The 15,144-nt window shown below is 46.6% G+C and overlaps 1 pseudogene; it reads left to right on the forward strand.

Annotated features, from left to right (window-relative positions):
* Positions 1 to 15,144, forward strand: part of LOC149525290 (ethanolaminephosphotransferase 1-like) — a 78,706-nt pseudogene continuing 63,562 nt past the window's right edge.

Genomic DNA, 15,144 nt, shown 5'->3' on the forward strand with positions numbered 1-15,144 from the left:
ATGTCAAAAAGATTTTTGAAAGGCTTGAAAAAGTGGTATTCTTATGTAGAAGATCCTGTTCCCCCTAAACTTGATATTGTCAACGCTTATAAGGCTTCCTTCAGCAACCTGCATCTACTGTATCTTTCAATTAAGGTAGAATTTTTGGTAGCTATCACTTCTACAAGGATTTTTGTTTCTTCTACAAGGAGGGTGAGTGATTTACCAGCACAGATGTCTGACTCCCTTTATACTGTTTTATTTAAAGACACTATTTACCTTGTTCGTACCTAAAATTTGTCTCAAAAGTGGTATCTAACTTCCATATCAACCAAGCAAAATATCTGCCTTCATTCTTTCCCAAGCCACACTCAAATAAAGATGGGGAAAGGCTGCACATATTAGATGTCAGGAGAGCACTGATATACACTGACAGGTCCAAGCAGTTGGGTTTATCTTCCCAGGTGTTCATAGCAGTCACAGATAGCCCAGTTTCTTTGCAGAGAATATTATCCTGCATAGGATCCTAGCTTCACTTGTGCTGCAATTTGTTTAATGTTACTCCACCATGCAGAATGACAGCTCTCTGGCTGAAGTTCCTATACTAGAGATTTGTAGGGCAGCACCTTAGTCTTAAGTGCACACATTTGCTTCCCATCATGCCTTTAATCAGAATGCTAGAAATGGTGCCAGATTTGGGCAAGTTGTCCTTGAGATCTTGTTTAGATGGACTCTGATCCCATCTCCTGATTTCAAAGCTAAGGAGTCACCGAAGCTGGAATGCACATGTGCAATCACGCAAAGAAAAAATGGTTATTAATCTGTTCTGTAACCGTAATTTAAGATGTGTTTCCCATATGCATTCCACAACCTGTTCTTCTACCCCCTACATCATAATATTTCTGCAAGACAGAACTGAGATAGTTTTGGGGACAGCTTCACAAATATTACAGAACAGGTTAGTAAACATTTTTTGTATGCTGGGTATTAATAACTTTTGAGGTGCATGTGCAATAACATGCAAATATAAGTGATCAAAGTATGAGAAATATGAAGTTTTGACACCACAAGTATCATGCCACATCCACAATAAACTTAATGGGATCTCTTGAAGATATGTTAGCTGGCTTTGCAGAGATGAGACTGGTTGTGAACATAAGCAATAAGCATAAAGTGCCAGATTTTGGTAAGATGCTTTAATGTTTATCCCTTCGTCTGAAGAACATTTTTAATACCTGTTAAAAAAAAGAAGAGAATTTGAATGAAGCAATATAGTAGTTTTGTCTTTGTAATTGCTCCACTTTTTCTAAGTCAGTCTAAGTCTAAGTCTAAGTCAGTGATACTCAGACTGAGGCTTATGGCTCTTTAACATGTCTCCTGCATCTCTCTGCAGCACTTGATATTAAAACATATGTGATTTAATTATCAACCATTCAGACTGCTCTTACTATGTTATAAACCAGTTATTAATTTGCTCTAATTGATAAACTATTTACTATGATCATGTTTCCTTTTTCACAAAAAGTTGTTGAATATTAAATGAAACAGTTAATTCACACTACTGTGGCTCCTTTGGCTAATTTGGCTCCTGGGCCACTGAGGGCTGAGTATCATGGATTTAAGTCATATGGCAATGGTTTGTGTAAGACAAGGGTGTCCAAACTTTTTTCAAAGAGGGCCAGATTTGAAGAAGTGAACATGCGTGAGGGCCGACCATTTTGCCTGACATTCTTTGAACCATTAAAATTAAATGCAAATTAACTATTTTATGCAAAGTTTATTGCAAACGGCATACTTTTCATTTCGTCACATGGATGACAAATCTAAACAGGTGTTAAATCACTCTGCCTTTCATACCTGAAGGCCAGATGAAAAAAAAATCCAGGAAGCTGAAATATGTCAGGAACATTGTAAAGTACATTACATATTATCAACTTTTAAGTTCAAAAAATATGAACAGGAACATAACACCAACTATACATGTTGTGTCCAAATATATTTATAACTGATTTCGACCTACTGACATTAACTGAGATTTTTACAATGTATTCATCTCAATTGGAAAAAAAAACTTGCCTACACTAATGTGAAGGGTGAAACTGAGATCTGGACTGCAGCACATAGGCTAGGTCTGGTTCAAAGGCAGTGGTTTTGATGCGCAAAATGTCACGCAGGTGAGAGTTACTTAGTCTTGTCCTCACGCGGTTCTTGTTAAAGTTCATAGCAGAGAATGTCTTCTCACACATATATGTTGAGCCAAACAAGCTCAGCATTTTCTTAGCCAATGTTCGAATCTCTTGAAACCGGCTCTTATCCAGTTGGCGGTAAAAGTTCACAAGAGCTGTTGGTGACGACTGCGTAACTCGCTGTCACAATGCAGCTCAATGAGCTCGAGCTGCAGCTGATCTGGAGCATCATCGGGGTCAACAGAGAATGGAGAGGAGAAAAGGCTGATCTCCTTTTCAATAGCTGCAAAATCCTGAAAGCGCCGTTTAAACTCCCCAGCCAGAGATGCAATGTCTGCTGCGTACCTGCTCGTTTGCGCGCTGATATTGTCCTGTGGAAAACTGTTCATTATTTCCTGCAACGCTGAAAAATGTATGGTATTGGGCTGTGTTTGTGACAACTGCCTTATGAAAAGTTGCAGCTTTGTCCCAAAGGCTTTGAGGTGTGAATAAAGCTGGTTCACCGCTGCATCTTTCCCCTGAAGACACGTGTTCAGTACATTCAGATGCTTTGTTAAGTCAACTAGAAACCCCAAATCAGCCAGCCAAATAGGATCAGATAGTTCTCGCATTGGTTGTCCCTTTGTTTCCAAGAATTCTCAGATTTCCTTTCTGAGAGAGTAGAAACGCTGCAGTGCAGACCCCCGACTGAGCCATCTTACATCGTTGTGATATAAAACATCTTCGTATTCAGCCTGGATGTCCAGTAGAAACTGTTTAAACTGGCGGTGGCACAGGGCTTTAGAGCGAATAAAATTAATAGTCTTTAGCACCGGTTTCATAACATGATCATATTTGAGATGTTTAGCACAGAGAACTTGTTGATGAATGATACAATGGAGTTTAATAGCTTTGCCTCCTTCTTCGATCACCTTGTTACAGATTAGGGTTGATAATCCACTTCGTTCACCAACCATGGCAGGTGCCCCATCAGTAATAATCCCAGTAACTTTGTTCCAAGGCAGTTTCATGTCATCTATGGCGGAACTAACAGAAACAAATAAATCTTTTCCTCTTGTTTGGTCCGTAAGGCTCTGGAGGTCAAGTAGCTCTTCAGTCACATTCATTTCATCGTCCACCCCTCTCATAAAAATCAGCAACTGAGCTGTGTCAGATAGGCCCGTGCTTTCATCACAGGCTATTGAAAAGAAGTCAAAATCCACTCCTTTGGATGTCAACTGTCTCTTAATATCTGATGAAATCTCTTCAATTCTCCGTGCTACAGTGTTACGAGCCAGGCAAATGTTGGCAAACTCTTGCTTCTTCTCGGGACAGATATTCTCAACCATTTTCATAACGCATTGTTTGATAAAGTCACCCTCAGCAAAAGATTTGCAATTTTTAGCAATTAACGTTGCCACCTCATAGCTCGCCCTTGTGGCATTTTCATTTGACTCACGGGCTCTTATGAAAAATTGCTGTTGTGACATTAAAACAGCTTCAAGTTGCTTCAACTTTTCACTGTGGTCGTGCCCTGTTAGCTTGTCGTATGTGCTATGTCTCGACTGGTAGTGTCTCTTGACATTAAATTCCTTATAAACAGCCACAGTCTCTTGGCATATCAGACAAACACAGTGATTCTGTATTTCAGTGAAGAAATATTCCACTTTCCACCTGTCCTGGAAGCGGTTGCCCTCACTGTCAACTTTCCTTCTCTTATTTACAGTCGCCATTTTTTTAAATTGACCAGAAGGGGAAGGGATCATGTGAGCGCAGTGCCAGAGGTTTAATACACTGCCCAAGTAATACACTGCACTAATACACTGCCCAACAAGAATTCTCTTGCCTTTGTGGCTGTTTGTGGTGAAGTGTCTAATGATGAGCTCGGGCGTGTTCGCAGCTCCACATGCCTGAGCCCGCCAGGAAGCTGACAGTGCGCAGGGCCAATCACAGATACTGAGATATTTCCTGATCTCAGCAGCTGCGGAGTCCGTCCCCACACTCTCAGCCTCAAGGCAGAGGGCCCGCAGGGTTGGAGGCGGGCGGAGAGCGCAGGGCACGCTGGCCTAACGGCGACACGGGGGCAGGGCGAACCCGCAGCCGAGTGGGGCTGCGGACGTGCCCTACATGGCAGGCTTTAGGACCGCAGCGGCCGCCATGGACGGTGGCGGCGTGGCCGGAAGCGGCGCGCTGCGCGCGCCAGTTCAGAGGAGCACCAGGGAGCCAGGAGAGGGGGAGGAAGCGGGGGCTGTCTCCGCACTCTCAGCCCCAAAGCGGAGGGCCCGTGGGGTTGGAGAGTGCAGGGCACGCCGGCCTCACGGTGGTACGGGGGCAGGGCAAACCCACAGCCAAGCGGGGCTGCGGACATGCCCTACAGGGCAGGGAGTAGGACTGCGGCGGCAGCGCGGCCCGAAGCGGCGCGCTGCACGCGCCAGTTGAAAGGAGCACCAGGGAGCCGGGAGAAGCGGGGGCCGTATTAAATCCGACCGTGGGCCGCAATTGGCCCGCGGGCCGGACTTTGGACATGCCTGGTGTAAGAGAACCCAATGCTGCTTCTTGTCTGACCAGCAGAGGGTAGTTTTGTACAACACAGAGGATTTTCCAATGCATACCACACTAGTACAATGACCAATCTAGGAACCATAACAATTAAACAGTAGGTGGTGATAAACCTCAAGAAGCCAATTCTGTGTGGGACATAGGTGCTAAATTGGTAGGTCTCTCTTCCAATCTAATCAGCTTTGGAAAAGCTTGTTATTTGCACCAGGTTCCCATCAGAGAGGATCTGATTCAGCCTCCGTCAGTGGGGCACAGAATCTAGATGCATAAAGCCAAACAGAATAGAAATTGTGAACTATGCAAAATGTAAGACAAAATCCTTAAGTTTGAAGTGACCCCTGAGACTTACAGAAACAAACAAACAAAAAATCAGGTGGATTCAAAAGCATCAAGGTGTACCTTATAGGGAGGTGACAAGCCAGATAGATTATCTCATAAAATAGATCAATTGTATGAAATTAAATAAATTGGATTTGAACAATTTAATGTTTTGTATTCATATGACCTGAAGTTGTGGGTGAGAGCTCAGAAGCAAGAAGACCAGTGTACTGCAAATAGACTGGTTGATAAGTTTATTGGTAATTACACTGCGTCTGAGGGAAAAACCAAGGTTGACTGGCTCATGGGCCACAGGAAGGGAAACATGTGGGTTTCCCCAGAATTGGGGACCAGACAAAATCAAGCTTGGACAGAGGGAGGAGCAGCAGTCCCAAATCAATGCACTGGTAAGGACCCCAAAGATCTGAATTATCATCACTTCCAGGCGCCGTACACAAATTGACCTGAGTCAGCAGGTATTAATTCTATAGCAGCTTGGCCCAAGAGGAGCTGGGATGGGACACTGGCCCACTAGCATAGCAGGGTAGTGCAGCCCCAGAGGGGATATACAATATAAATGCAACTGAATTCACAACCCACAGCCATCTGTGTATAGATAGATCCTGCTGCATCTTTAAGAGTCAAATACAGCCAAATCCCCAACAGAAATTGGAGGTGGGAACAAATGGTGAGACATTACAGTGCTCACATCACAGTGCTATATGTTGTATCCAGAGCAGATACTGACAGGTCAGGCCCTGTGTGAAGGTTCCCATAGTGAACCCCATTACTCTGTCTGTGGCCATGTCATCAGAAACACCAAAGAAGGTTCTGACTATGGGAATCTGACTATGGTGATCCTGGAGGATATTCCTTTTTGATGTGTTTGGAAATGTTCTTACAGGGTGGAGCCCAGAGAACTCAGTTGTAAATCCACTAAATCCAAAGGGCCTAGCTCACAAACATTCTTCACCCAGATTACAGAGCCAGTGCTAAGCATGCTAATGTCCAAAACTCTATGTGGAAGTGGGGGAAACTGAGGCACAGATGAAACTGCTATGAATCCAAACTCCACAGATGCTGAGACACCCAGGGTATGTCTACTCTACCACCCTCGTTCAAACTAGGGTGGTTAATGTAGACAACCGAAGTTGGAAATGAAGCCCGGGATTTGAATTTCCCGGGCTTCATTTGCATCTTGCCGGGCGCCGCCATTTTTAAATGTCCGCTAGTTCGGACTCTGTGCCCACTGCTACACGCGGCACGGACTAGGTAGTTCGGATTAGGCTTCCTATTCCGAACTACCGTTACTCCTCGTGGAATGAGGTGTACCGGTAGTTTGGAATAGGAAACCTAATCCGAACTACCTAGTCCGTGCCGCGTGTAGCAGTGGGCACGGAGTCCGAACTAGCGGACATTTAAAAATGGCGGCGCCCGGCAAGATGCAAATGAAGCCCGGGAAATTCAAATCCCAGGCTTCATTTGCAACTTCGGTTGCCTACATTAACCACCCTAGTTCGAACTAGGGTGGTAGTGTAGACATACCCTCAGACTGCCAGAGGATACTGCCAGGCATTCTACCAATCAACTGCTAGGGACTTAAAAAAGCCCAAGGTAAGTGTTAAGCCAACGCTTAGGGGAATACAAAGCAAGCAACAGCCAGGAGGTAGGGTGAATGTCTGTGATGGGGTGCCACTAACCAGGGCCAGCTCTAGGCATCAGCAAACCAAGCATGTGCTTGGGGTGGCACATTTGCAGGGGCGGCATTCTGGCCAGCCTTATCACCCGACATGGACCTGCCTGTGGCCGCAGCAGAGCCAGCGGAGGGGAGCGTGGCATGGAAGGCACTGGGCAGCATGTAGACAAAGGCGGGGAGGAAAGAGGAAGAGGGGCCACGCCAGCCACCTCTGCCCCCTGCAGCCTCCTCCCCAGTGGCTGTGCTAGGCGACGACTGAAGTTCGCAGGGCACCCGATGCAGCTGTCACTGCCCTGGGCAGCAGGATCCCAGCAGCGGGAGGGAGAGGCGGCACGGGCGGGGGGCCACAAGCCAGCATGGGGGCGCTGCCACCGCGCTCCGCATACGCCCAGTCCACCTGTCCCCTTCCCTCCAGCCTCTTGTCTAATCAGTGCCTGGAGTGCTTGGGAGACCCTCCTCCTGCTCCGCGTGGAGCTTGGACTCTGGTGTGGAGACAGTGCCCCACCCAGCACTCTGCCTCTCTCCTGCTCCAAGGTGTTTGCCTGGGGCAGCCAGCTGTGCTACTGTGCCGGCCCCTCAGCAGTTCCGCAGCACCCCCAAGAGCCGCTTGACACAGAGTCCTTCACGGCAGCTGCAAGCGAGCTCTGGTCTGGCGGATCCTCTCTCTCCTCTTGCAGGGGAGGGGTGCCCACAGCGCCCTGCTTCACACCGGGGAAAGGTGTTTACAGCTGCAGAGAAGGGGAAGTAGAGGGACCTGGGCCACTTTCACCCCTACCCCAGGGCGCTCCGATGTTTCCACACGTGCTGTGGTGAAGGGATATGAGGATTTGGAGGGGAGAGGGAAAGGAGATGGAGTTCAGTCAGTGGGATGAGGTGGGAGAGGGGAGTGGACTGGGTCCAGTCAGGATCGGGTTTGGCTGGGAGGGAAGAGAGGGATCAGGGTGGATTAGGTGAGGAAGAGAAGGGGGGCAAACTGGGTCCGGTCATTGAGGGGTCAGGTTTGCCTGGGAGGGGAGAAAAGGTAGAAACTGGGTTCGGTGAGTGGATGGGTGCAGGGGTCGGGATGTGTATGGAGGGGAGACAGGACGTAGGCTGGGTTTGGCTGGAGGGCGTGGTGGGAGTCAAAGAGCCGCAAGGTGAAAGGGTGCTATCCTGCAGCAGCGGGCCAAGGGGGGCAGGGGAAGCAGCCAAAAAATGTTTTGCTTCGGGCGGCAAAAAACCTAGAGCCGGCCCTGCCACTAACCATATTGGCACCTCCTGCTGGCCAACTTGGGCACTAGCTCCACAAGTCAGTACACCCTCTCGTGATGATGCCTCACCACTATCACATCTGCTCACATTACTCCAAGGATTGCAGCATCCTCTTCATGTGGCACTCTCATCATCTGTGTTCTCCCATTCCAGGGAATCTGCAGGCAACTGTCCAGCCCAGGGCTGGGCAAAATATGGCTCAGGGGCTGAATGCAGCCAGCCAAGCCACTGGATCCAGTCCACATACCACCATGCCGGGACCCTCAGAAACTCAGCTGCCATGGTTTAAAACATAGTCCCTGTGGCTCCCTGCTCTCCAGCCCAATCCATAGCTCCTATTGGCCAGAAACAACCAGCCAATAAGAATTGACCTCGGCCAATCTCCCAGCTCCAATCTGCTGTCTGTTTCCAGCCAATCGGAGCTGAGAAATTGGCCTGAGAGACTGGGACAGCGCAAGCCTCTTCACCCACCCGGAGTTGAGAGACATGCGGCGGGAGCAGCCTACGTTTCCAAACAAGCTGGGCTGCAACAGGCAGGGAGCCCAGCCTGTCTTGGGGGTGCTGCAGCCTGCTGGCCAGGGTAAACTCCTCCCAGCCAGAGCCTGTCTCTGGCACCCCAACTCCCTCCCCCAGGTCACCATCCAAACCCTCTGTACCCCCTGCCCCAGGTAACAATTCCCTCCCAGACCCTGTACCCCCTCTAGCCCCCTCCCCCAGGCCAGGACCCTCTCCTGCACCCACAGTCCCTCCTTGACCCTACACCCCAATCCCCTGACCCAGGTCACAACCCCCTCCTCTACCCAACACACTCTCAAACGCCACACCATCTCCTGCACCCCAGTCCCTTACCCCATGTGCCCTCCTGCACCCGACCTCCAACCTAGACCCTGCACCCCCTCCACAGAAAAGTGAGGCCTTTGACCACTTACCAAACCCTTGAAGTGGCCCCCCACCAAAAATTATTGCCCACCCCTGGTCCAGCCCTTTTCTCAGAATCTGAGCTCACTGCTCCAAACTCCAGCCCAGGAACTCTTTGAATGCAATCACCTACTATGTTCTTTTGCCTCGACAACCATGACATTTTCCAGGGCCATTTCCCAACAGCCACAGCACCCTGCTCAGCCTCAACAGCCCATCTAGAACTTCTTCTTTATTCTGTGGGCCCCTGCCTGCACTGCTCTGTCCAAGGTGCTACACAGTTTTAGCCTACTGAGAACACAGTCTTCTCTCCTCAAGCACCCAGCAGAGACTGACTGACTGACTCGCTCTGGCTCTGCAGCTTCTTTCAAGTGAGCCCACTTGTCCCTGATTGGCTGCTCCTTGTAGCCTCTCTCCTATTGGCTGTTTCCCATGCACCCTGTTTAGGATTCTCTTAATTCCTTCCCTACCAGTATGGGGTGAACATCCCATCACAAGGTTTCCCTCTATCTGTAACTGTATAATTATCTGTGAAAATGAAAATGGATCTAATGTAGGTGGAGGAGGAAGTGCAGCTCTCCTCAGTATATCATGAGCAATGGAACTAGATTCAGAGAGCCAATATTCTCTGGAGGCACTGTTATTGAGGGGACAACAGGAGAAAAGGGAACACACAAAGTTAGGCTGGATGCAACTCAGTCATATGGAAAGCATGTAATAACATTTCACTTGTTCAACTTAATCTACCATGGGTGCAGGAAGTAGGGGTGTGGGTTTTCACCCAGCTTCCCTGCCCCTGGGCTCCAGCCCCACTGCCAACTCATCACTGGCTTCACCACCACCAGATCGCAGCTTCTGGGAAGCCCCTGTGGGATTCTACTGGGCCTCTGGACTACTTCCCACATCAATGGTTTCACTGCCTCTTGCTGGCCTTGTGAGCTCTCCTGGCCCTTGGGGCCCATCGCCTTCTAGCCCTTCCTCCACAGGCTGCTCTATGGGAACAGGTGAGCAAAAAGAGACCTAGCTAACACAATCACAACACACACTTGAAAGACGATGAATAAAGCTGTTAGCTTCAAGAATCCAATTTCTGATCTCTCATAAGTTGCCAAAGCTGTGAATCTAGGGACCAAAAGAACACTGAAGTGTTAAAAAAAAACCCTGTCAGGGGAAGAAAAAGAAATCACTTGTTAGCAGCTACCTAAGGAGACAGGCTGACTTAAAGAGACTTTGACTTTCAAAATACTTTTGGTTAAATCAGCACTAAAGCATAGTAAAACCAGGAAAATAAATTGCAAATGTAAAAATAATTGCCCATCTCCAACAGAAAAGCCCATCAAATAGTATACTTCTTAATAAAATCATCCAGATAGCTTAAAATCCTTCAAAACCTTTTAAAGAAGGCATAGAAGCAATGAAAAAAGCCAGTGCTAAATAATGTATATCGTTTACTTTTTTAAATGGCCATCTTTTTTTGACCCAAAATAAAGTTTGCCAGGCTGTGGCATACCACAGATCTATTTATGAATTTTTACTTAACAGAAGAAATATATACAGTAAGGATCAATGAGAATTTGACCTCCTTCTACACTGGGCAAAATACAAAATATTCTGCCTCAGACATACTAGCAAAAGTCCAAATGAACCTTATGATCTTTTTCTGAAATGCATGGAAGAGAATCCAAAGCAATATACTTATACTACCACATAAAAACAATTACATGACTAACAACTTCCTTTGGCAGGAAAGTCAAGGCAAACACCTTAGGAATTTGCCCCCCAACGTTTCCATAATTCCTTCTCAATTTCAGCCTAAAATACCATTCAGCATAATTCCCCATGTCTTAAAGCTAATGCAGTTCTACAATAGCCCTTCCCTCACTATAAAGTTGAGGGGAGACTAGAGATCACCCAAACCCCTATTAAAAATGTGGCACTCTTCTCTCCCCCAATTTATGCAAGTTGAAGAAGCCTTCTCAAAAGAGTCCTACATTCAATCAAAACTTGAACATCACAATCACGAATAATAAACTCAGTCAGATTGTCAGCATATGCAGACACTTTTACTGCCATACAAATTTGAACAGGGGGAGAAGCACAGAAAGGCTCTTTTATACAGTAACTGAATGCAGCAGAGAAACCTGGGCCCAGAACCAAACACAGAGTGTGCAAAATAAACACTCATGATTTCCATGCTCAAAAGCCTTATCTTGAACAAGGGAAGTCAACCCATTGTGCAAATCAAACATTTCTGAGGCTGAAATTACTTTCCACAAAAGAAAAAGGTTATAAAAAATGGACCTGATGGGAATGCAATAGGTCAGATCCGAGTGCATGACTAAACCAATCACAGTTTTCAGTCTATTTGGCCCGCTCTTTGAAAAAGTATATATTTGAAGCAAAGCAGGGACCCATGTCTTAAGTTATTCACCTCCTTAAGGTCCCCCCTCCTTAGAAAACAAAATAAAAGCCACTCAACAACAAATGAGTGGCAGTATCCTCTGTGTGCTGCTCACCTGTAAAACTGGAACAATCAGGCCCAAGCAGGGTCCAAAAGGCCTTATAAAACTTAACAGGCAAACCACCAATACTAGGTAAATAACTTCCCTAGAGCAAAGCTATTTAGAGCAGAAATCAAGTCTCACCATGTCAAGTCTTGTTCAAGTCTGTTCACATCCGTTGTTGAGCTCTGAGGAAGATCTCAAGGAATCACTGATTCTCAAATGGACACAGGCCTTGCAGGATACAAGTCTGAGAAAATGTTCACAGCAAAGCTCTTAACCACCAGTATCTAAAAGCACTTGGGCCCACAACATCTTGAAGTGGCCAATTGTCTTCTTTTTCACATGTTTCTTTTCCAGGCCAAAGAAAAATTGAATAGGCACATCCATATGAGAAAAGCCCTGATTTCTAGGATTAACCAGTGCATCCTGAACTTTGTTATCCAACTGGTTCCCCAAGAGCTGGGTTTTTTATGTCGAGCTCTGATTCAACCTAGCATCATTACTGCAATCAAAAGTATTTTCAAGTTCTACAATCTCCGACTTTAACATCTTCATGTTCTAGGAAAGGCCCTGGGTTGTCAACTGTGTGTACTGCTGACAAAAATTTAGTATTATCTTTACCCATTTCCTATCATTCCTTAAAAGAGGAGAAAACATCCTTTGATGTAATCCTGGCTGCCCCAAAATAACTGAAAGAGTTTCAAAGGGAACATTTTGTAAAAAGCATGTGTTAAAATGCTAGTATGGATAATGGTCTTGAATAGGAAGAAGACGATACAGATAAAATCAAACCATGATCTGAAACAATACAACTTGAAAACAAATCAGACAAATCATGAGTAAAACCAAAAAAATAGTCCAAATGGTCCATAGAGAAAGAGCTGGCACTAGAACTCAACCAAGTGTACTGGTGCTCATAAGGGTGAAAATGTTGCCAAACATCAGTCAAGTCAAAAACCTGTAAAAGAGTTGAAAGTTTGCTGAGCAGATTGTGGATGTGGTTCCAAGTACAATGAAGATTGCTTCCAAAATTAAAATATCACTTGCAAAGCAATTTGTCAAAAGAGCATCTAAGCCTAAAAAAAAAAATCTATCTTTTCCTACAGTAGGAGCATAGATATTAATCAAAAGAAAAGCATACTGCTCAAAATTAGCTCACACCATCAATAAACATCATGAAACAACTTCCTGCACAATCACTAAACTAAGCTGCACCCTGTCCTCAAAAAGAATTGCACTCCCTGTGCTTGCAGTGCAACCATGATTCATAAGAGCCTTCCCTCTCCAATGAGCAAGCCAATTGGTTTGGTTGCCTGCATTTGTGTGTGTGTGTTGCAAAAATGATATGTCTAGCTTTGTGTGGAACAGATACTCAAAAAGATTCATACTTGTATTTAAAGGTCACTGTACCCTTTTACATTCAGACAGCCACAAAATTATCAGACCAGTACTCATCAGAACAAAATAAGAAAAAGAAACGTCTCCCAACCCTTAAATGAAAACCACCAAGTTCTCCTCAGCCCATTAATCCCCACCATTGTCACAGAGAAACACATATTGAAAAAAACTGATAATCAGTCTACACCCTTTCAATTTGTCAAGCTGAGTCAGAGACATCATATAGTGAGCAGACAACAAAAACACATTAAGTTCAAGAAGATCAATTTCTCCTTAGTCTCAGCCAGAAACCTATCAATGGTGTACATGATATTTTCCTCCTCAGGGATGTTCAGGACCAAAGAATCCGTGAGTTTGATCTCTAGAGAATTACAGAGATGACTGAAGCTGTAGCTCTGCTAAACAGATGCTAGGGACTACATGTGCCCCTTTCTCATTTTGGTTCTTCCTATTTTTACATAAATCAGTAGGGTTCTGTCCATTGGTGCTTTCAGTGCTTCCCTAAATTTTGGAATAGATTGGATGTGTTGTACAAAAGTTATCATGTTATATATAGCCAAACAAAGATATGCCATCAAGTTGAACGTAAAGTCTCACAAACTCGGCCAAAAGAAATGAATGAGAAAAATCTATAGAAGGTGACATTTGCCTTATGCAAGCAAGTAGTACTATTGAATTGAAGAAGATAAAAAAAACCAACCCATATGGTATGCTCTGCCGTGCCTCAGAACAGCAATCTCAAAATACAAAGAAATCAAAGCAACAAAGGCAGGTCAATCAAAAACATGTAATAACCATGAACCAGTTAAATCAGCAGCAGTCTGAACAAAGCATAAGAGCAGGGCCTTTTCTTGCAGTTCTGGCTCACTCCACAGCCCAAGCAGCTGCACCAAATTGCACCAAATTCCATGGCACCCTAGGCAGCTTTGTGCTGCAACTGCAGCATTGTAGGCTCCATCAGCCAGTCCCATTCCCTGGCTGGGCCCCCCCATGGGCTGTACCCAGCAGGGCTGTTCCTGGAGGATGGTAGGGCCCAGGACAATCCCTCCTCAATCCCAGATCTCTTTCCCGACCCTGCTCTCCCACTGTCCACTTCCTATTCCATCCCTTCCCCCAAGCACATTCCTCCAAGCAACATGGCCTGGGGGACTAGTGGGGAGATTGGTGCTGGCGGTAGGAGTCAGGCCAGCCCCTGCTCTCATGAGCAGTATTGGTGAGAAGTGAAGAGACCTGGACCCAGCCTGCTCTGCTCTCCTGAGTCCCAGCCATGTCACTCAGCTTCTCACCACTACTGTTGAGTGTGGAGTTGATTCCTCCCAGTCTTCCAAGCCCCACCCCGAGCAACTTGGCTGGGAGTTGTGGGGCTGGAGCAGGCTGGAGACAGGTCACTCTGCTTCCCATCGCTGCCGATGAGTGTGCAGGTGGGCCTGATCCCTGCTATTGGTGCCAGTCCCCTTTAGTCCCCCGAGACAACCAGGGCTCCCCCCCCCCCCAAAGAGTGGAGCCTGGGGTGGTTGCCCTGAACCATCCTATGGAAAGGATGGCTCTGAGTTTAGGTATACTTGGTCCTTTCTCAATGTACATTCAAAGGTCTAGGAAGTGTAGGGTGACCATATTTCCCCATGCCCAATATGGGACACTGGGGGCAGTACTGCCAGTGCTTGGGGCTTCAGCCCCACTGGTGGAAGGAGAGAAGCTGCCAGCACTCAGGGCACCAGTCCCATAGAGGCGGGAGAGCCGCTAGCGCTCAGGAATTCAGCTCCACAGCAAGGGTTGAGGAGCCGCTTACACTCGGGGTCCAGAAGCTGAAAGTCCAAGCGCTGGCGGCTCCCCACCCTCCTTGCCCCACTGCAGAGATGAAATTCAGCCCCGCAGCATATAGGATGGGAAGGTGAAGGAAGCCACCAGTGCTTGGAGCTTCAGCCACTGGAGCCGTAAGTGCCGGCGGCTCCTTCCAACACCCACTATGGGGGCTGAAGCCCAGAGCACTGGTGGCTCTTCCGCCCTGCCCCCGCAGGGGAAATATGGGACAATGTGCCCGTTTTTTAAAAAACAAAAGTGGGGATGCCGGGAAGAGGGATTAAATAAGGGACTGTCCTGGTAAAAACAGAATGGACGGTCACCCTAAGAAAGCATCCAGAGGTACCTTCCAGCCCTACATTTCTATAATCTACTTTGAAGTCAATCCTGCCTCAGTCTCCAGCGAGAGGGATCATATTTCTGACACTCCCCAACTGCTGGTCATCTTTAACAAAGGTGTCCATTCCAAAGGAGGGGAAATGGGCTCTGCCCCCCTTTGCAGTACAGTACTATATGATATTTAAGTCTTCATTATTTTTAATCTAGTTGGAGAGAT

Source organism: Pelodiscus sinensis, chromosome 2 (genome assembly GCF_052426305.1).
Source record: "Pelodiscus sinensis isolate ZL-2025 chromosome 2, ASM5242630v1, whole genome shotgun sequence".
Taxonomy (NCBI): domain Eukaryota; kingdom Metazoa; phylum Chordata; order Testudines; family Trionychidae; genus Pelodiscus; species Pelodiscus sinensis.